The sequence below is a fragment of the Bos indicus x Bos taurus genome, chromosome 3 (genome assembly GCF_003369695.1).
Source record: "Bos indicus x Bos taurus breed Angus x Brahman F1 hybrid chromosome 3, Bos_hybrid_MaternalHap_v2.0, whole genome shotgun sequence".
Taxonomy (NCBI): Eukaryota; Metazoa; Chordata; class Mammalia; order Artiodactyla; family Bovidae; genus Bos; species Bos indicus x Bos taurus.
In genome coordinates, this window is record NC_040078.1 from 76,375,289 (window position 1) to 76,399,536 (window position 24,248).

At 39.9% G+C, this 24,248-nt stretch overlaps 1 pseudogene; it reads left to right on the forward strand.

The window, feature by feature from the left end:
* The first annotated feature begins 16,666 nt into the window (after positions 1 to 16,666).
* On the forward strand, positions 16,667 to 17,246 carry LOC113890338 (annotated as a pseudogene).
* The last annotated feature ends 7,002 nt before the right edge of the window (positions 17,247 to 24,248 follow it).

Genomic DNA, 24,248 nt, shown 5'->3' on the forward strand with positions numbered 1-24,248 from the left:
TTTCTTGGACTTGAGTGATTATTTCCTTCCCCATTTTAGGGAAGTTTTCAACTATTATCTCCTCAAGTATTTTCTAATAGTCTTTCTTTTTGTCTTCTTCTTCTGGGACCCCTATGATTCAAATGTTACAGATGGCTAACAAACACATGAAAAGATGCTCAACATCACTCATTATCAGAGAAATGCAAATCAAAACCACTATGAGGTGCCATTTCACGCCAGTCAGAATGGCTGCGATCCAAAAGTCTACAAGCAATAAATGCTGGAGAGGGTGTGGAGAAAAGGGAACCCTCTTACCCTGTTGGTGGGAATGCAAACTAGTACAGCCACTATGGAGAACAGTGTGGAGATTCCTTAAAAAACTGGAAATAGAACTGCCTTATGATCCAGCAATCCCACTGCTGGGCATACATACTGAGGAAACCAGAATTGAAAGAGACACGTGTACCCCAATGTTCATTGCAGCACTGTTTATAATAGCAAGGACATGGAAGCAACCTAGATGTCCATCAGCAGATGAATGGATAAGAAAGCTGTGGTACATATACACAATGGAGTATTACTCAGCCATTAAAAAGAATACATTTGAATCAGTTCTAATGAGGTGGATGAAACTGGAGCCTATTATACAGAGTGAAGTAAGCCAGAAAGAAAAACACCAATACAGTATACTAACACACATATATGGAATTTAGAAAGATGGTAACAATAACCTTGTATATGAGACAGCAAAAGAGACACTGGTGTATAGAACAGTCTTTTGGACTCTGTGGGAGAGGGAGAGGGTGGGATGACTTGGGAGAATGGCATTGAAATATGTATAATATCATATGAAACGAGTCGCCAGTCCAGGTTCGATGCACGATACTGGATGCTTGGGGCTGGTGCACTGGGATGACCCAGAGGGATGGTATGGGGAGGGGGAGGAGGAAGGAGGTTCAGGATGGGGAACACATGTATACCTGTGACAGATTCATTTTGATATATGGCAAAACCAATACAATATTGTAAAGTTAAATAAAATAAAATTAAAAAAAAAAGAAAAAGAAAATACCAAGTGTTAATGAGGTTGTAGAACATCTAAAAGTTTCATATACTTCTATAAAACGGTACAAGCACTCTGAAAATTTTGCTTTTAAAGTTAAAAGTGAAACAAAAGGAAAAGCTATGCACAGATAGTCTGTTCCCAAATATTTACTTGAGAGAAATGAAAACATATCTACACAGACTAATGCATGAATGTGCATAGCTACATTATTAAAACTATTTTAATAATTTATTAAGTAGCCACAAACTGAAAACAACACAAATGCCCATTAAGAAAACAGACAAATGATCATCGTATATTCAAACACTACAATGGAATAGTTGAGTTCAGTTCAGTCATTTAGTCATGTCTGATTCTTTGCGACCCCATGGACTGCAGCACGCCTGGCTTTCCTGTCCATCAGCAACTCCCAGAGCTTGCTCAAACTCATGTCCATCGAGCTAGTGATGCCATCCAACCATCTCATCCTCTGTCATCCCCTTCTCCTCCTGCCTTCAATCTCTCCCAGCATCAGGGTCTTTTCCAATGAGTCAGTTCTTCACATCGGATGGCCAACATATTGCAGTCTCAGCTTCAGCATCAGTCCTTCCAGTGAATATGCAGGAATGATTTCCTTTAGGATGGACTGGTTGAATCTCCTTGCAGTTCAAGGGACATTCAAGAGTCTTCTCCAACACCACAGTTCCAAAGCATCAATTCTTTGGTGCTCAGCTGTCTTTATAGTCCAACTCTCATGTCCATACATGACTACTGGAAAAACCATAGCTTTTACTAGATGGACTTTTGTTGGCAAAGTAATGTCTCTGCTTTCTAATATGCTGTCTACGTTGGTCATAGCTTTTCTTCTAAGAAGCAAGCATGGAATAGTACTCAGCAACAAAAAGAAATGACCAAGAAACAACATGGATGAACCTCACCTTAAAATCATTATGTTGAGTGAAAGAAGGCAAGCGCAAGTCAGTACATACAGTGTGAACTCATTTATATAAAATTTTAGAAAATTGAAACCAAATCAGAGGTTGCCTGGGGCACAGTTGGGGTTAGGGGAGAGAGAGATTATAAAAGGACATGAAAAAACTACGGAAGTGATGAAAAATGTCTGTTTCCTTGATTGTGGTAATGATTTCGTGGGTGTTTAAACATGTCAAAATTCATTAAGTTACATTCTTTAAATATGTGCAACATGTTGTACTTATGCCTCAACAGAGCTAGGGGGAAGCCCTCAATGGTTCCATATCACCAATGGGTAAAATAAAATCTGTATCACAGTGTTTTCATAAGTCAGATCCCTGCCTCTGGCCTCATCTCCAATCATTCCTCCTGCACATTTTATGTTCTATAAGGACTAATCAGCATCTCCTCCGTTGAATACCTCTCCTTAGGTCATTTGTTGGACATGTACTTTTTTAACACGGTGCTTCCTTTCTGAAAAGTTCACTCATACTCCACTCCTATTCATCTGGATAATAGTTACCTGTTTCTCAAAACTTTGTTCAGTTTGTGAATAGAGTAGTAGGTGCTTGATAAGTTATTGTACAGTGTATGAATGGGCTAAGGTACACCTCCTTTAGGAAGCCTACTCTGACATATTCCCCCGAATTAGTCACTCTTTCAATTTTTGCTATTCTTTTTATTATCATCCAATATTGCTTTACACAGGGTTTTAAATCTGCTTCCTTACATGTTAACTTCTTGGGGACTGTGGTGGGCAGAATTCTAAGATGCCCCATCAAATTCTTGTCCGGTATGCACACAAACTTCTTCCCAATTGTTTAATCAAATACTAATCTAGGAGTTACTATGAAGGGTATTTTGCAGCAGCAATTAAGGTCCCAAATCAATTTTAAGTTAGGGAAATCATCCAAGTGGTCCTGACCTAATCATGAGAATCCTTTAAAAGCTAAGTGTTTTCTCCAGTTGATCACAGAAAAGCATAGATTTGAAGCATGAGAAAAATTCAAAGCACCTTTGCCAGCCAGAAGATGGAGGACACCAAACGATGAGGAATATGAGTGGCCTCTAAGAGATGAGAGACTCCTGACAGTCAGCAAGGAAAATGGAACTTAGTGCCACATCCTCACAAGTTGAATTCAGCCAAAAATATAAATGAGCTCAGAAGTGATTTTTTTTTGGGGGGGGCAGAGTCTTCAGATAAGAATTGGGACTTCCCTGGTGGCTCAGAGGTTAAAGCATCTGCCTGCAATGAAGGAGACCTGGGTTCGATCCCTGGGTCGGGAAGATCCCCTGGAGAAGGAAATGGCAACCCACTCCAGTATTCTTGCCTGGAGAATCCCATGGATGGAGGAGCCTGGTGGGCTACAGTCCACAAGGTCGCCAAGAGTCAGACATGACTGAGTGACTTCACTTTCTTTCTTTCTTTCAGATAAGAATTAAATCTGGAGAACAGTTCCATTTTAGGCTTTTGATACACAGTGAACCCATTCATGCATGTTCTGCCAGACTTCTGAACTACAGACCTGGTAGCTAATAAAGGGTACAGTTTTAAACCTCTACATTTTCATTCATTTGTTACACTGCTGCATAAAAACAACACAGGGATAGAAATCATACCTTATATACCTTTATAGCACATGATTACTCATGTAATAAGAATTTAATTGTATTTTTAAGAAAAAAATGAAAAGAAGAATGAGAAAAGGAAAGGAGGGAGAAACAAAGATAAAATATTAGAAGGAATGAAAGAGGAAAAAAACAGAAACATTTTAGTTTCCAAAACAGTGGTCTTTGACCTTAGCTACATATTATCATCCTAAGGAGAGCTTTAAAAATTATTAGTACCTGGGTTCCACCCCCAGTGTTTCTGATTTAATTGATTTGAGTGTGGCTTAAGCCTCCCTAGATGCAGCCAAATTTGAGAACCACTGCTGTGATTGCTCCATGTGAACAGACTCCCAAGGCCCAGCAGCTCTGCCAGAACTCCAGCGGCCCCAGGCATCCATGGAGACTGGCTGGGTCCTTAAGGTTAACCTCTTGAAAGCCCTATTTACTAGCTGTGTCCTTTTCCACAGTGAGCTCTTCCCAGGATGTTAATCAGCCTCACTCCAGGACATATTCATTCTTCTCTCCATTCACAGGTTCCTTAGTTTAGGTTTAAATAATAATCTTGGTATTTTAATATATTCTGGGCTTCTTCCACATTACAGCCTTCTTGGACCCTGCTGGTCACATAAATTTTTCTCTGCAGGATTCTCAACTGCAATCTACAGAGAGAACATTGGTAATGTTCTGATTAGAAATGGTGAATGCCATTACCTGGATAATGTCCTTATCTATCACCAACACCTAAACATCTTTCTCAGTTAAAAATTACTTTAATTGCTAATCAGAGCTCTCTGAAGGGCTTTATAATCTTAAGAAAGCTATACAGTATTGGGATCCTGAGCTACAATTCTGGTTCTGCCCTTATTAACTGTATGAGATATCTGGCAAGATAGTTAAGCACTGTTAATAATAATAATCGTTTATCATCTTTAAATAAAGGAGTCTATTATTTCAAAGGGTTTATATTAGACTAGTTGTATGAAAAAGGTTTATTACAACAGCTTAGGTGCATATGTGTGCATTTCTCTATGTATGTTTGATATGACTGTATATGTGCACATATAAATATAGTGTTCAGGTTCAACCAGTTCACTGGAGTACCTAATATAGTTCTGTCATTCTGAAGAAAGTTTTTTAGAAAAAAAATATAAACTATTTCAATAAATTCCTTTCTTGGGGAAAGAAAGAAGGATGGATGAGTAGGATGCTCTACCTGGCATGCAGATATATGTGCTATTGATTCTTAAGTCTAGTTGGTCTTTCAAAGGTATCTGAGATGGGGAGGGAAAAGGGAATACACATAAACTTTAGATAACATTGCTTAACACATAGGAAACCAAGGGCTATCATTTTGTATTAGGATGGCAGGGGCACGGTTTGGTGGACATGGGCTGGTCCACCCACATTCCTCTTCAGGGTCCTTGTTGCTAAGCTATAGACAGCGTTGCAGGCAGATACTTGCCAGCTGCCAGTTCCTTCAAGGATGGCCTCAGATACAGAGAGTCATTTCGCCTAAGATCATGCCCTTCCCAAAGCAGGCACATGCAATGACTATTGAGGCAGAGATATAAAGGCTTGGTTACTTTGTCCCAATACAGGACAACTCTGCCCACAAGTATAGTCTAGAGCTTCCTGTGGGGTCAGCTGAAGCTGCTTGGGCTGCATCACAGCCTGATTCCTCCCTTCGCTCAATTCTGCCTCCTTTCTTCTCTTTCACAGAGGCTGTTCCCAAGGACCACCCCACCCCCCGACCCCCCTGCATCTGAACATATTGTGCACTAAACTGCATCTCAGAGTCCAAATCCTATCAACATGCAACATGTTAAGCCCTTTGAGGTCAAAGAGGTATGAGTTGGAGGAGGAGGCACAACATAACATCAAAAATTTCAGACCCAGTTCTTGGGTTTAGTATCTAATCTCATGAAATTTTCTAATGAATAATAGCTCCATTCATTGCTACTTAGTATGTGCCAAGGACTGTTGCACTTCATCATTAGAAAATGCCTATGGGTTATTATTATCCTCTATCTACAGTTAAGTAAATCAGATTTACCAGTGTCAGGTAACTTTTATCCATAGCCCTGTTAAATAACTTTGTCATGAGTAAAACCTGAGTATGTCTGATTCTGAAGGTTGTGATCTTATATATCATACTTTTCTACTCCGGTTTCTCATTAAAGGAAAATGCAAGCAGCATTTTTCACAGTATGAGAGACCTGGGGCTTGGGAAAGCTTTCCTTACTTAATAAGGTGAAGTTCTGCCTGGAAAGTTGTTGTCTCTCCTACAAAATAAATTGTTGTCGAGCCATGGGGGCTTTGTTGATCACTGTTGCTGGGCATTCCTGAAATTAGATAGCACTCTCTTCACTGCAGGCTCTCAGAAGAGGGGGAGTTAGCTCTGAATCATGAGGAGATGGTGTTTGACAAGAACCCAAGATCATTCATTTTTTGACTACCTGTATTTTGCTACTTCAGATTCTAAAATAAAATATGTAGAAGGGGCACTCTAGGCAAACAGGCATATTTTTCACCCTGCAAGACACTGGCCCCTGACCCCATGGGGGAACTCCAGCATGGTCAAGTTGTATCAGTAGACAAACAGGGACAATTTTGGCTTACAGAAGGCATTTCTGAGTGTCTCAGATCAAAAGCAAACCCATGACCTCCTTGGCACCTTATCCCAGGCCCATGCCCTAACTGGCCCTCTGAATATTATCACTCTAGTGATGAGAAGAGACAATAAAAGATAAAACCAAAGATGTATATTTTCTCCCTAGAAGCTGGGGCAGTTGGCTGACTCTTCCTCCCTTTCTCCTAAACCTTACCAAATAACCTAGACTGAGTTCATTTTCTTCTATTAGGTATAATGAAGGGAAAGTAATATTTCATTATATTTCCTTGCAAATCTCAGAGATGGCAAGAGAAAGAAATAATTCATGGATAGAAGCCACCCCAAATAGAGACTCACCATAGAAAACTGAATTTTTTAATCTTTGTTCAGCATGCCAAACTTTCTAGTCCCCAAGCACCATGACCCAATGATACACTTGAACGTAACCCTTCCATGTTGGCACTTCTCCTTGGGAAGACAGGGAGAAGTACTGTTTCAGCAAGTTCTGGAAGCCAGCAATGCCACAAGCAACAGAGTTCTGAGATATTACTGGCAGGTGACAAGAAGCAGCCTCATTTTTTGAAGAAAAGGCAGGTCTGAGATGACTTCAGAGCTGACTTGCAAAGCACTGGGATCCGCCCTGTTCTCCCTCTTCTGTTCCTTTGCTCCCCTCCCTTTGCCCCCTCTTTTTTTCCTTGTATCCTTCCACCCTTTCTTCTATCTTTCCTTATGGCCAGGTTTTTTCCTTCCCAAAGCATTAACTGATAGTCTCTGAGAAGTAATATTAACTGGAAATTAGAATTAAAATAAGAAGAAAAACTACTTCACACATTTAATATGGGACCCAGAGCTAAAAAACAAACAAAAACACCCAGACTGGCTGAGCTCATCCAGTTTTCTCATCCAAAAAAGGCAGAAGATAATTTTGCTGCATATCTCTATATATTGTTTGGGGTTCAGCAAGACAATAGGTATAATTTAATACAGTGCCTAGTTCAGAGAAATCAATTTATGTTAGTATTTATTATTATTTGGAGTATTAAGGGTAGTAGTGTTGCTACTGTTAACCTCCTAGACTAGGCATTGACAGTTCAAAGGTGAAAAGGACATAGAGGTGACCTCTGAAAGCTGCTTTCTCAGGCCCTCCCTCACAGTTCTTAGCACAGTTGCCTTACAACAGGATAAACTATTTCATAATTCCACAGTGATTCTCAGCCCTTGTAGTGCATCAGAATAACCTAGAGTGTTTTGAAAACCTGAGCTTTGTATTTCCCTACCTCTAACCCCTGGGAATCTAAGTAGCTCTGAAATGGATCCAGGCATTGCTATTTTTAATAATCTACACAAGTGATTATGATGTAGACTTAGAAATGGGCCACAAAGAGTTGATCAAACTGGTGTGAGTGACAAATTCAACTGTGTCTGGGTGGAAAGCTTTCTTTAGCAAGTTTAATATTCAATTTGATTATTGTTTAAATCTGTAAACTTTTTGGTTATGAGGTGATACAGTATCGCTAGCTTTAGAGTCCAAAAGACTAGGCTTGTTTCTTAGCTTGCATATATAATGAGCTCCCTACTCATCTGTGAAATGGGAATAAGGATGGCAATTGTGTCATAGGTTTGTTAAAAGAACCCAGTAAAATATGCTCATTCAGTATTCACTATTGCCTAGTCTATATGAGATACTGTTTTATGTCCAGAGGATACAGCAATGAACAAAACAAATCTCCATTTTCACAAAGCTCACCTTCTAGTGAGTAAAGAAGGAAATCTGTAATACACATAAAGCACCTAGCAGTATCTGGCATACTTAATATTATACTAATTATTACACAAATATTTGGTGTACCCTAATTATGTACCAGGCTGCTACGCATATTGAAAATACAGAGAACAAGAAAAAGTGTCTGCTCTCAGAGAGCCTCTATTCTGGTGGACAAAAAACTGGCAAGGAAATAATTATACATGACAATTTCAATATTTGTACAGGAAATTTCTATAGAAAACAGGGAAGGTAAATACAACAATAGGATAGTAATTGCATCTTTCAGTATCCTTCCATGAACAGAAAACACAAGTAAAGCTGTCTTAAACAGAAAAGGGCTTTATTGGTAATAAAGTCTGATAACAGAGAAGGATTCAAGCTTGGTTATTTAAGACCTGGCTTTCTATCTCTAGGTATATCTCTGCTTGACTTTGTATGTCTGTGTCGTCTTCAGAGAGAACTTACAGTCACAAAAAGGCTGCCAGGATACCAAGGCAGGCTTCCCCGGTAGTCACATCCCGTAATTACTACAAGTTCTATGGTGTGCAATGATTGGATTCAATTCAGTTCAGTTCAGTTCAGTTCATTCACTCAATCATGTCTGACTCTTTGTGACCCCATGGACAGCACGCCAGGCTTCCCTGTCTATCACCAACTCCCAGAGCTTACTCAAACTTATGTCCATTGAGCTGGTGATGTCATCCAAACATCTCATCCTTTGTGGTCCCTTCTCCTCCCACCTTCAATCTTTCCCAGAATCAGGGTCTTTTCAAATGACTTAGTTCTTTGATTCAGGTGGCCAAAGTTTTGGAGCTTCAGCTTCAGCATCAGTCTTTCCAATGAATATTCAAGACTGATTTCTTTTAGGATGGACTGATTGGATCTTCTTGCTGTCCAAAGGACTCTCAAGAGTCTTATCCAACATCACAGTTCAAAAGCCTCAATTATTCATCTCTCAGCTTTCTTCACAGTCCAACTCTCACATCCATACATGACTAGTGGAAAAACCATAGCTTTGACTAGATGGATGTTTGTTGGCAAAGTAATGTCTCTGCTTTTTAATATGCTATCTAGGTTGGTCATAACTTTTCTTACAAGGAGCAAGCATCTCTTAATTTCATGGCTACAGTCACCATCTGTAGTGATTTTGCAGCCCCCAAAAGAAGTCTCTCTCTATTTCCATTGTTTCCCCATCTATTTTCCATGAAGTGATGGGACCACATGCTATGATCGTAGTTCTCTGAATGTAGAGTTTTAAGCCAACTTTTTCACTCTCCTCTTTCACTTTCATCAGGAAGCTCTTAAGTTCTTCACTTTTCAGCATAAGTGTGGTATCATCTGCATATCTGAAGTTCTTGATATTTCTCCCTGCAGACTTGATTCCAGCTTGTGCTTCATCTAGTACAGGATCTCTCAAGATGTACTCTGCATATAAGATAAACAAGCAGGGTGACAATATACAGCCTTGAAGTACTCCTTTCCTGGTTTGGAATCAGTCTGCTGTTCCATGTCCATTTCTAATTGTCACTTCTTGACCTGCATACAGATTTATCAGGAGACAGGTCAATTGGTCTGGTATTCCCATCTCTTTAAGAATTTTCTGCAGTTTGTGGTGATTCACACAGTCAAAGTCTTTGGCATAGTCAATAAAGCAGAAATAGATGTTTTTTTGGAATGCTCTTGCTTTTTCGATGATCCAACAAGTGTTGGCAATTTGATCTCTGGTTCCTCTGCCTTTTCTAAATCTAGCTTGAACATCTGGAAGTTCACAGTACACATATAGCTGAAGCCTGGCTTCGAGAATTTTGAGCATTATTTTGCTAGAGTGTGAGATGAGTAGAATTGTGCAGTAGTTTGAGCATTCTTTGGCGATGCCTTTCTTTGGGATTGGAATGAAAACTGATATTTTCCAGTCCTCTGGCCACTGCTGAGTTTTCCAAATTTGCTGACATATTGAGTACAGCATGTTAACAGCATCATCTTTTAGGACTTGAAATAGCTCAGCTGGAATTCCATCACCTCCACTAGCATTATTCGTAGTGATGTTTCCTAAGGCCCACTCGACTTTGCATTCCAGGATGTCTGGCTCTAGGTGAGTGATCACACCATCATGGTTATATGGGTCATGAAGGTCTTTTTCATATAGTTCTTCTGTGTATTCTTGCCACCTCTTCTTAATAATCTTCTGCTTCTGTATAGTCATACCATTTCTGTCCTTTATTGTGCCCATCTTTTCATGAAATATTCCCTTCATATCTATAATTTTCTTGAAGAGATCTCTAGTCTCTACCCATCAATTATTTTCTTCTATTTCTCTACATTGATCACTGAGAAAGGCTTTCCTATCTCTCCTTGCTATTCTTTGGAACTCTGCATTCAGATAAGTATATCTTTCCTTTTCTCCTATGCCCTTTGCTTCTCTTCTTTTCACAGATATTTGTAAGGACTCCTCAGACAATTATTCTGCCTTTTTGCATTTCTTTTGCTTGGGGATGGTCTTGATCACTGCATCCTGTACAATGTCATGGACCTCTGTCCATAGTTCTTCAGGCATTTTGTCTATCAGAACTAATCCCTTGAAACTATTTGTCACTTCCATTGTATAATTGTAAGGGACTTGATTTAGGTCATACATGAATGGCCTAGTGGTTACCCCTACTTTCTTCAAGTTGAATTTGGCAATAAGGAGTTCATGATCTGAGCCACAGTCATCTTCCAGTCTTGTTTTTGCTGACTGTATAGAGCTTCTCCATCTTTGGCTGCGAAGAATATAATCAATCTGACATGGGTATTGACCATCTGGTGATGTCCATGTGTAGAGTCTTCTCTTGTGTGGCTGGAAGAGGGTGTTTGCTATGACTAGTGTGTTTTCTTGGCAAAACTCTATTAGCCTTTGCCCTGCTTCATTCTATACTCCAAGGCCAAATTTGCCTATTACTCCAGGTGTTTCTTGACTTCCTACATTTGCATTCCAGTCCGCTATAATGAAAAGGACATCTTTTTGGTTTGTCAGTTCCAGAAGGTCTTGTAAGTCCTCACAGAACCATTCAATTTCTCCTTCTTCAGTATTACCATTTGGGGCAGAGACTTGGAATACTGTGATATTGAAAGCTTTGTCTTGGAAATGAACAGAGGTTATTCTGTCGATTTTGAGATTGCATCTAAGCACTGCATTTCAGACTCTTTTGTTGAGTATGAGGGCTATTCCATTTCTTCTAAGGGATTCTTTCCCACAGTAGTAGATATAATGGTCATCTGAGTTAAATTCACCCATTCCAGTCCATTTTAGTTCACTAATTCCTAAAATGTCAATGTTCACTCTTGCCATCTCCTGTTTGACCACTTCTAATTTGCCTTGATTCATGGACCTAACATTCCAGGTTCCTATGCAATATTGCTATTTACAGCATCAGACTTTACTCCGATCACCAGTCACATCCACAACTGGATGTTGTTTTTGCTTTGGCTCTGTCTCTTCATTCTTTCTGGAGTTGTTTCTCCCTGATCTCCAGTAGCATATTGGGCACCTACCGACCTGGGGAATTCATCTTTCAGTGTCCTATCTTTTTGACTTTTCATTCTGTTCATGGCATTCTCAAGGCAAGAATACTGAAGTGGTTTGTTATTCTCTTCTCCAGTGGACCATGTTCAGAAATCTCCACCATGACCCATCCATCCTGGGTGGCCCTACACAGCATGGCTCATAGTTTCATTGAGTTAAACAAAGCTGTGGTCCATGTGATCAATTTGGTTAGTTTTCTGTGATTGTGGTTTTCATTCTATCTTCCATGTGATGGATAAGGATAAGTGGCTTATGGAAGCTTCCTGATGGGAGAGACCCTCTGAGGGGAAACTGGATCTTCTTCTGATGGGCAGGGCTGTGCTAAGTAAATCTTTAATCCAATTTTCTCTATAAAGAGGGGGCTGTTTTCCCTTCTTGTTGTTTGACCTGAGGCCAAACTTGGTGGAGGTAATGAAGATAATGGTGACCTCCTTCAAATGGTCCCATACAGGCACTGCTGCACTCAGTGCCCCCAACCCTGCAGCAGGCTACCACCAACCCATGCCTCCGCTGGATACTCCTGGACACTCACGGGCAAGTCTGGGTCAGTCTCTTGTGGGGTCACTGCTCCTTTGTCCTGGGTTCTGGTACACACAAGGTTTTATTTGTTCCCTCCAAGGGTCTGTTGGATTGCCAGTGAACAAATTCCTGAGTCCTGACAGGGGCATTGTTTAACAGGCTAAGGACTGTATTATTTGAACAAAACAGTGTTGCAAGAGATCACATTGTCCTGATTGACAATTTCATTTCATTTTATTCTCTTTTCCAATCTCCACTTCAGTAGGTGACTAGGGAAAGGGCAGAATTTAGGATAATCACTGTATTTCTGGTATTCGAGATGTGACTTCCATATCAAAGAAACATCTAACCCTTTGAAGCTCTGGGATAAGAACATTTCATGCACAAAAAGAAATAATAAAAACACTCATGTATTATTAATAATTGATTAGGGTTGATATAAAGTTGCCAGAAACTGGGTAGCTTAAAACAACAGCAATGTATTTTTCACAATTCTGGAGGTCCGAAGTCCAAGATCAAGGCATTGTCAGGGTTGGCTTCTTCTGACACTTCTCTCCTTGGCTTGTAGCTAGTATGATCTTCCCTTTCTGTGTTCTGTGTCTTAATCTCCTTCTTTTATAAAGACATGAGTCAAGTTTTAAAAGCCCTACCCCAATGAGCTCATTTTAACTTTACCTCTTCAAAGATCCTATCTCCAAATACAGTCACATTCTTAGGCATAGAGGAATAGGATTTCAACATATGAACTTGGGGGTATAATATGATTAATCTTAGAACAACCCCCAACATGGATAATTGACTTGGCATATTTGAGGAACAGACAGGCCAGTGTGGTTAGGACAGGGTAAACAGGGAAGTGTTGGTACAAAATGACATCAGAGAGTTAGACAAAGCTCCATCCATCTAAGATCTTGCAGGATAAGAAATGTAATTAGATTTTACTTTTACTATTAGTATTAATGTTATTATGTTCATAAAACTATGTATGAAAAATCAATAATTATCTAGCTGAAGGGAGAAATAACTGTATTTCTCCCTTAAAAGGAGCAAGCTTTTATTAATCCAAGTAGGGCTTCCCTGGTGGCTCAGACAGTAAAGAATCCACCTGCATGAAAAATTGAAAGCATTTCCCCTAAAGTCAGGAACAAAACAAGTGTGCCCACTTTCACCACTACTATTCAACATAGTTTTGGAAGTTTTGGCCACAGCAATCAGAGCAGAAAAAGAAATGAAAGGAATCCAAATTGGAAAAGAAGAAGTAAAACTCTCACTGTTTGCACATGACATGATCCTCTACATAGAAAACCCTAAAGACTCCACCAGAAAATTACTAGAGCTAATCAATGAATATGGTAAAGTTGCAGGATATAAAATCAACACACAGAAATCCCTTGCATTCCTGTACACTAATAGTGAGAAAATAGAAAGAGAAATTAAGGAAACAATTCCATTTACCATTGCAATGAAAATACTATAATACTTAGGAATACATCTACCAAAAGAAACTTCGGAGAAGGCAATGGCACCCCACTCCAGTACTCTTGCTTGGAAAATCCCATGGACGGAGGAGCCTGGTGGGCTGCAGTCCATGGGGTCTCGAAGAGTTGGACACGACTGAGCAACTTCACTTTCACTTTTCACTTCCATGCATTGGAGAAGGAAATGGCAACCCACTCCAGTGTTCTTGCCTGGAGAATACCAGGGACAGGGGAGCCTGGTGGGCCCCCATCTATGGGGTCGTACAGAGTCGGACACGACTGAAGCAACTTAGCAGCAGAAAAGAAACTAAAGACCTATATATAGAAAACTATAAAACACTGGTGAAAGAAATCAAAGAGGACACTAATAGATGGAGAAATATACCATGTTCATGGATTGGAAGAATCAATATAGTGAAAATGAGTATACTACCCAAAGCAATTTATAGATTCAATGCAATCCCTATCAAGCTACCAATGGTATTCTTCACAGAGCTAGAACAAATAATTTCACAATTTGTATGGAAATACAAAAAACCTCGAATAGCCAAAGCAATCTTGAGAAAGAAAAATGGAACTGGAGGAATCAACCTGCCTGACTTCAGGCTCTACTACAAAGCCACAGTCATCAAGACAGTATGGTACTGGCACAAAGACAGAAATATAGATCAATGGAAGAAAATAGAAAGCCCAGAGATAAATCCACGCACATATGGACACCTTATCTTTGACAAAGGAGGCAAGAATATACAATGGATTAAAGACGATCTCTTTAACAAGTGGTGCTGGGAAATCTGGTCAACCACTTGTAAAAGAATGAAACTAGAACACTTTCTAACACCATACACAAAAATAAACTCAAAATAGATTAAAGATCTAAACGTAAGACCAGAAACTATAAAACTCCTAGAGGAGAACATAGGCAAAACACTCTCAGACATAAATCACAGCAGGATCGTCTGTGACCCACCTCCCTGAATATTGGAAATAAAAGCAAAAAATAAACAAATGGGACCTAATTAAACTTAAAAGCTTCTGTACAACAAAGGAAACTATAAACAAGGTGAAAAGACAGCCTTCAGGATGGGAGAAAATAATAGCAAATGAAGCAACTGACAAAGAATTAATTTCAAAAATATAAAAGCAACTCCTGCAGCTCAATTCCAGAAAAATAAACGACCCAATCAAAAAATGGGCCAAAGAACTAAACAGACATTTCTCCAAAGAAAACATACAGATGGCTAACAAACACATGAAAAGATGCTCAACATCACTCATTATTAGAGAAATGCAAATCAAAAGCACAATGAGGTACCATTTCACACCAGTCAGAATGGCTGCTATCCAAAAGTCTACAAGCAATAAATGCTGGAGAGGGCATGGAGAAAAGGGAACCCTCTTACACTGTTGGTGGGAATGCAAACTAGAATAGCCACTATGGAGAACAGTGTGGAGATTCCTTAAAAAACTGGAAATAGAACTGCCATATGACCCAGCTGGGCATACACACTGAGGAAACCAGAATTGAAAGAGACATGTGTACCCCAATGTTCATCGCAGCACTGTTTATAATAGCCAGGACATGGAAGCAACCTAGATGCCCATCAGCAGATGAATTGATAAGAAAGCTATGGTACATATACACAATGGAGTATTACTCAGCCATTAAAAAGAATACATTTGAATCAGTTCTAATGAGGTGGAAAACTGGAGCCTATTATACAGAATGAAGTAAGCCAGAAAGAAAAACACCAATACAGTATACTAACACATATAAATGGAATTTAGAAAGATGGTAATGATTACCTTGTATGCGAGATAGCAAAAGAGACACAGATGTATAGAACAGTCTTTTGGACTCTGTTGGAGAGGGAGAGGGTGGGATGATTTGGAAGAATGGCATTGAAACATGTATGATATCATATAAGAAATAAATCGCCAGACCAGGTTCGATGCATGATACAGGATGCTCGGGGCTGATGCACTGGGATGACCCAGAGGAATGGTATGGGGAGGGAGGTGGGAGAGGGGTTCAGGAAGGGGAACACATGTGCACCCATGGTGGATTCATGTTGATGTATGGCAAAACCAATACAATATTGTAAAGTAATTAGCCTCCAATTAAAATAAATAAATTTATATTAAAAAAAAAAAGAATCCACCTGCAATACAGGAGATCTGGATTTGATCCCTGGGGTAGGAAGATCCCTTTGGGAAGGGAATGGCAACCCACTGCAGTATCCTTTTCTGGAGAATTCCATGGACAGAGCAACCTGGCAGGCTACAGTCCATGGGGTTGCAAAGAGTTGGACATGCCTGAGCAACTTGCACATACCAGGTAGAGAGACAGGAGATCTTACTTTTAAAAGTTCAGCTGTATCTCTTTAAATTGGTTGAGTGTATGAATAATTTAAGTACAAAAATGGGGCACTTCAGTTCTCAAGTAACCTACAATACATTCCTCCCTCCAATAACCCCTACACACACTGCCAACCCACCTGTGTTTGGCACATTTCCATGGTAACTGTCATGCTATTTAACTGCAGGATTGTGTTGTTAATATGGTGATTTAACATTTTCCATGTGGGTTAAACTGGATACAAAAAAACTGCAATAGCTTAGGTATATAGGATAAATTTTATGGAATTTTCAATGGTTTTACTAAGCCATAGCTCTTCATAATTTTAAAAGAGATTTATTGCTGAAATCAAGAGTAGCTCAGAATGGTACTTGAAATGTGCTTGTCTCATAGGGGAGATTTTTTTCAAAATGGCAGTCAGGTTTTAGGCATTTTTACCCCTTAGAGAGAGAAGAGTGATGGGATATAGCCAGAGGCCTGGCAGAAGGTGTCAAGACTTCAGATATTGAACCAAGAATCTGGTGCTAATGAAACGAGATAGGAGAGTAGTTAAAAGAACTTCCCCAAAGGTGGTAATACGACTGGATATTTCAGAGTACAACCTGAGGGTCCTGTGGATCTGCCTCTTGCCTCAGCAGTATTTGGTGTTTGGAAGGAACACACCTTCTTCTGGTCTCTGAGTACCCTCCAGACACCTCAGTCCCAAACTCTGGGACCAGTCAACACCATATATTGTGGTTAGGTCCTTATTGTAGGCCAGCCATGAGCTACCAGATTCATCAGACTTAGTCCACCAAGGTGAAAGTGCCCATTAACTACCTAGTGCACTTGCATTTGCAAGGCTCTTGCACACACCTCTCTCTGGGCTTCTGGTTTGACCTCAAGCAGGTGGCTCTGGAGGCTGTCCAGCATCTCCTGAAGATGTGCTCTCTTTCAGGAAGTGTCCCAAAGGGATTGGGCTGAAACCTGGGATGGCATAGAAGCCACTGTCACCCTGGAAGAGAATCAGGCCTTTCTGGATCTGCATGCTCTGAGTTCTGCCCAAACAGACTCTCATCTCTATGACTTCCTGGACATCTACTTCCTCAATGAGTGAGTCAAACTCATCAAGAAGATAGGCAACCACCTGACTAACCTTTGTAAACTGCCCAGCCACAAGGCTGGGTATCTCATAGAAAGACTCACCCTAAGCACAATTAGGAGCCCCCAGGGCCCAGTGGCCTTTGAAGAGCCCCTCTGCATCACCTTGATGTCAGGGCTTCTCCCTGAGCCTCCACCAGCAGCCATTAACCAACTTTTTAACCAGTTATCTACCAAGCCATGGACCAAATGGAAACAGTAAAACTTTCTGTGGTGGAAAAAAAATAATAATAATAGGAAGTTGGTTATTCAAAATCACCTGCAGAAATTTTTAAAAGTACAGGTTCTCAAGTTCCCTCTCCTGCCCATTTTCTAAATTCTGATTCCACTGGTTTGGGGTGATGTTTGGAAATCTGTATTATTTCATGTGTCCCGGGTTATCCCAGTCTTGCCCACTTCAATAACCACTGCCTTCCAGTAGTGAATACTAAAGTATGGTCCCCAAACCACAGGCATAGGATCATTTTGGGGAATGCTAAAACTTCAGTTTCCTCGGCCCTCTTTCTACTTTCAGTCAGTTCAGTTCAGTTGCTCAGTTGTGTCTGACTCTTTGCAACCCCATGAATCGCAGCACGCCAGGCCTCCCTGTTCATCACCAACTCCCGGAGTTCACTCAGACTCATGTCCATCGAGTCAGTGATGCCATCCAGCCATCTCATCCTCTGTCATCCCCTTCTCCTCTTGCACCCAATCCCTCCCAGCATCAGAGTCTTTTCCAATGAGTCAACTCTTCGCATCAGGTGGCCAAAATACTGGAGTTTCAGCTTTAGCATCATTCCTTCCAAAGAAATCCCAGGGCTGATCTCCTTCAGAATGGACTGGTTGGATCTCCTTGCAGTCCAAGGGACTCTCAAGAGTCTTCTCGAACACCACAGTTCAAAAGCATCAATTCTTTGGCACTCAGTTTTCTTCACAGTCCAACTCTCACATCCATACATGACCACAGGAAAAACCATAGCCTTGACTAGATGGACCTTTGTTGGCAAAGGAATGTCTCTGGTTTTCAATATGCTATCTAGGTTGGTCATGACTTTTCTTCGAAGAAGTAAGCGTCTTTTAATTTCATGGCTGCAGTCACCATCTGCAGTGATTTTGGAGCCCCCCAAAAAGTAAAGCCTGACACTGTTTCCACTGTTTCTCTATTTCCCATGAAGTGATGGGACCAGATGCCATGATCTTCAGTTTCTGAATGTTGAGTTTTAAGCCAACTTTTTCACTCTCCTCTTTGACTTTCATCAAGAGGCTTTTGAGTTCCTCTTCACTTTCTGCCATAAGGGTGGTGTCATCTGCATATCTGAGGTGATTGATATTTCTCCTGGCAACCTTGCTTCCAGCTTGTGCTTCTTCCAGCCCAGCATTTCTCACGATGTACTCTGCATAGAAGTTAAATAAGCAGGGTGACAATATACAGCCTTGTCGTACTCCTTTCCCTATTGGGAACCAGTCTGTTGTTCCATGTCCAGTTCTAACTGTTGCTTCTTGACCTGCATACAGATTTCTCAAGAGGCAGGTCAGGTGGTCTGGTATTCCCATCTCTTTTAGAATTTTCCACAATTAATTGTGATCCACACAGTCAAAGGCTTTGGCATAGTCAATAAAGCAGAAATAGATGTTTTTCTGGAACTCTCTTGCATTTTTGATGATCCAGGGGATGTTGGCAATTTGGTCTCTGGTTCCTCTGCCTTTTCTAAAACCAGCTTGAACATCTGGAAGTTCACGGTTCACGTATTGCTGAAGCCTGGCTTGGAGAATTTTGAGGCATGTAATCAGCTGTCATTGATTGTATTAGGGAACAAAAAAGAAGGGGATATAGGTTTGCTTCTCAAGGAACTCAGAAAAGTCAAGCTACATAGCAAAGCAAGGCAAGGCATATTCTAAAGAAACAGAGACAAACTTAAAGCAATATGGGATGAACTAGTTTTATAATTCTGAAAAGTAGTCCTATAGAAATTTTAAAGAGAGAGAAAGATAGCTCAGTATGATCTGGGCTAGTTTTGGAAGACTTCATGGAGGAAGTGATACTTGAGATCAATTTTTGGATGAGAAGAAAAGTGGAAATGGTAGTATATTGTGTGTGCATGTGAGAAGTACAAGAGAATAGTGATGTAGACCTAGATCAGGATGAAAATTTGAAGAATTTTAAAAAATCAGTCAATTATTCACCTTAGAGTATCTGTTTTATTTCCTTTGTTTTCTCATTTGTAGGATGTAAGCACTGAACAAGATCAGGTATGAACATGCATAACAAAAGCCTAGGCTCTTAATAAGACACCAACCAATTCTGATTCTACCCTCTTCTCCTTCAAGATGAAGATAGCAATTATATGTAATGTGAAATTCTGCTTTTATTTTCTTGTTCCATATGCCAAATAGAACATGGCCTGCCAGTCATCACTGCTCCTGCCAAACATCTTTGAAAAGGTTAGGGAAAATGATTCCATTGCTTTAAAAATATTTTATAATATAACTATGACTGAGCTTTCTAAATTACCATCTTCAAAACTTAAATGGACTTCATTAATGGAATAATTCCTTCAAGACTCAAGATTATGTGATACAGTTTGACTAAGATGCTTCAATACTAAAAACCTTTATTAAATGAATGGGAGGCTTCCCTGGTGGCTCAGGAGTAAAGAAGTCACCTGCAATACAGGAGACATGGGCTCAATCCCTGGGTCAAAAAGATCCCCTGGACTAGGAAATGGCAACCCACTCCAGTATTCTTGGAGACACAACTGAGCATGCACACATGCATACACACATATACACATACATGTGTTTATATATATGACTACCGTCCATGGGGTCATAAAGAGTCAGACACGACTGAAAAACTGAAACTTCCATTATACGTATACATTACATTGACTAATTTTTACATAGATATAGAAAATCTTTGGGCTTCCCAGGTGGTGCTAGTGGTAAAGAACCCACCTGCCAATGAAAAAGACCTAAGAGACACAGGTTTGATAACTGAGTGGGGAAAATCCTCTGGAGGAGGAAATGGCCACCCACTCTAGTATTCTTGCCTGGAGAATCCCATGGACAGAGGAGCCTGGCAGGCTACAGTCCATAGGGTTGCAGAGAGTTGTACACAACAGAAGTGACTTAGCACACAGCACATAGAAAATCTTTAGGTCTTTGGAATTTTCTAATTCTTTTTTTTTTTATTTTATTTTTAAACTTTACAATATTGTATTAGTTTTGCCAAACATCGAAATGAATCTGCCACAGGTATACTTGTGTTCCCCATCCTGAACCCTCCTCCCTCCCCATACCCTCCCTCTGGGTCGTCCCAGTGCACCAGCCCCAAGCATCCAGTATCGTGCATCAAACCTGGACTGGCGACTCGTTTCATACATGATATTATACATGTTTCAGTGCTATTCTCCCAAATCTCCCCACCCTCTCCCTCTCCCACAGAGTCCATAAGACTGTTCTATACATCAGTGTCTCTTTTGCTGTCTCGTACACGGGGTTATTGTTACCATCTTTCTAAATTCCATATATATGCATTAGTATACTGTATTGGTGTTTTTCTTTCTGGCTTACTTCACTCTGTATAATAGGTTCCAGTTTCATCCATCTCATTAGAACTGATTTAAATGTATTCTTTTTAATGGCTGAGTAATACTCCATTGTGTATATGTACCACAGCTTTCTTATCCATTCATCTGCTGATGGGCATCTAGGTTGCTTCCATGTCCTAGCTATTATAAACAGTGCTGCGATGAACATTGGGGTACACGTGTCTCTTTCCCTTCTGGTTTCCTCAGTGTGTATGCCCAACAGTGGGATTGCTGGATCATAAGGCAGTTCTATTTCCAGTTTTTTAAGGAATCTCCACACTGTTCTCCATAGTGGCTGTACTAGTTTGCAAAACCACTATGAGGTACCATTTCACGCCAGTCAGAATGGCTGCAATCCATAAGTCTACATGGAATTTTCCAATTCTTATAAGATCCCCTCAATCACCTCAGATATTTGTTTTCTTTAGGATTTACTATCAGTATTCTCATAAATAAGAAGATCCTAGGATTTACAAATTAGTGACAAGTCAGCTACTAGTAAAGTTTAAGGGGCATCTGTAGCTACAGATCATCTTAGGCCTGCAAGGTAGCCAGATAGAATGAAAAGTGCAGGGGCTGTGGAATCAAACAGAACTTGGCTTGGAACCTGGTTCTGCTAAACCTCCTGGCAGTGTGACTTTGATTATGGTTCTTAAGACCCCTGACATTCGGGTACAATATGTGTAAGAAAAGGAAAATATTCATGCATTCCAGGATTGTGTTACCATTCTCCTATATTATAGCACTATATGTAGCACTCAATAAACATATAAAAAAGGGAAAGGTAAGAGGCAGAAAGGGAGAGATGAAGAGAGAAGAGACATAAAGACAGTAATCAAAGCACTTCAGGGATGTTCAGAAATAAAAAAGAAAGCAAAGATCATTTAGGAGGCTTTAGAAATTGTATTGATACCAGTGACATTGCATACATCAGATAATGTAAATGAGACAAGGACCCTGACTAATTGAAGCCTCACTGAGAGACAAGATATTTCTCAAAGCTTTTCTAAGAGCCCCAGTACTGCAATGCCTTATCTAGGCCACCACCTTCTAACACTATGGCAACATATATAACAAAACGGAGAAGAGGTTGCTGATGCTTATCCAGAGAAGAGGGAGTGCTGTGTCTCCCTAGCTAGTCCATGATCTACTTACAGCACCAACAAGAATATCCAGGCTTGAGACTTAAAAATACCAAGTATCAGAATTTTTCAGAATTTTTCTTTTATTAGTAGGAAAATATATCTTTTCCATACTACAATCTTATTCACAAAGGCTATAACTGGTCCCAAACAAAGATGCCTTAGCTAAGATATTCTATGTGATTAGGAGAACTGAGGAGCATAGGGAAAAAAAAAAAGAAAGAAACCCATGTAGGGCCATTCATAGCTATTCTGTTTCAGATGATGCTAGCCAACATGGATGGGGATCAGAGCCCAAATTCAAATATTTTGTGCCTCTTCATATTTCAGTTGAGTTAGAATATTATGATTAATATTAAGTAGCACCATTTGGCCTCTGCAAATTAAATTCATTAATATTCCCCAAGGTCAGTATTAAGACCAAATAGTGTAATCCCAGAAACATCAGAGGCAAAAACCTATTTTGGTTCTTTTTCTCAGAAGTCTAAGAACCCACATTGGAAACTTGAGGCCCAGCAGGCTAAAGTCATCCCCCCGATATCTGAATCATAGTTAATAGAACAGCCTTCTGCCATTTCATCCAACAGACATATATAAAACATTGAAGACTTTTAATTAAAAAATAAATTCTAATAAATTATATGTGATGAGTTTTTACTTTATTATAAAACTATTTTCTTTTTTTGACCTTCCCCCTGAAAACAGCCTGGCCCAATAACCTAAAAGAGATTAAACAAACATTTCTCCATCAGAGATCATGTGAGGACATGCTCAGGAACTAAACAGCTGATCTCTATTGCATTTCTGAGCTGCTGTCTCAAAATAAGGATTTTTCATGTCTCCACCTTGCTCCAGGTTTTCAAGAGAGACTCACCTAGGAAGTTACCGGCATACTTTTTGAAAGGATTTATTTATAAGATGCAGATACTCAGAACAGGGAACACAGCATCCTTGTCCAGTAAGAAGCCTCAGAGGGTCACAGAATGCAGTGCTAACTGCTCCTGCCTCTGCTGCTTCCCAACCTCCTCAGATTCTGTGAGGCATCTTGAGGAGGAGAGAGAGTGGAGGATAGAAGGGGGCAGATTTCCATTCAGAACGGCCTCCTCAGATGATGAATTTGTACCCTGAACAATAAGCACTGCCCTGATCTGTTGCTCAGAGCCATGAGTAATATACAGGAACTGAGAGGCTAGGGGAAAGCTCTGGATGGTATGGGCCGCATCGCAGACAAGCCTGCTCAAATCCTGACTGTTGAGCATGGAAATTTATGTATTACCTTTCAGTCTGCCAACTTCTTATCTGCCCAAGAGAATTTCCTTTTGAAAGCATACAAATAGACTTATAGAGTCAGGGATAGAGTCTGTTCTTTAAGCACTGTGCTTCCTTTTATCCTGATGATACAAAAGTTCCCACTTCTTAAAAAAGCCACATTTAAGTGATGGGTCTTCAGGTAACTCCCTGGATTGAAGTTACTGTAAAAGTCACTCAGGTGATATGACTATAACAATCACAAATATTTCTTCTTGTTATGTGAGAGAAAAATAAAAGAACAAACCTGTCAAAAAGTATCTTATCTCCGATTGTAGACCAGTGTGTAATTCTTATTTCTACCATCTTACCTAGGTTAACCTCTTTGGGCCACTGATTCCCAGTTCACCAAAAAAAAAAAAAAAAAAAAAACCTTGGAAAATAGGATTGATAAGGTCCTCTTCTGCCTTAAGATTCCACAAGTCTATGTTCTGATAACTCATAGTGCCTCCCCCTCATTATTGTTCTATCATCTCATACTAGCAATAACAGTGCCTTACCTTGTGCCATTGTGCTCTGTATTATTTATTTCTCACAATAAACTTATGAATTAGATGCTATTAGAATGACCATATAACAGATGAGGAAACTTAACATTTAGAGATGATAGGCAATTAGTTTAGGGTCTTGTAGACAGTAAGTGATCGAACTTGGACCTGAACTTGTCTGTCTTTAAGACCTTACTCCATGCTCTCTTCTGAACAGTTGGTACATGATATCATGTATCTTCTGATATATTAGACTAATTGTACAAACATATTTCTGTGGGCTTAGCCAAAAAGCATAGGCATATCATCAAGTGTTTTGCTTAAGGCTTCAAAGGGTCCACAATGAAGACAATGATTCCTCAGGCTGCAAATACAGGAAGAGTATCTACATGTTACATATAGACATAGATATATGTAGATATAAACATATATATGCCTATCTATATATCTGTCCATGTCCATCTATCTATTTCTGTCTATCCATCCATCCATTCATCTATATCCATCTATCTACTTCCCTTATTGCTCTGTTGCAGAAGTGTCTGCAATATCCTGGAGAGTTTCTTATGAGAATTGATTTAATAAATATTCTTACATGAGTCTATGTAAATATTTACAAAAGATTTCAACACCTGAACTCCCAGAATTGGGAATCAAACCGAGCCATTTGATATTGTAAAAGGAGCTACATTTTTTA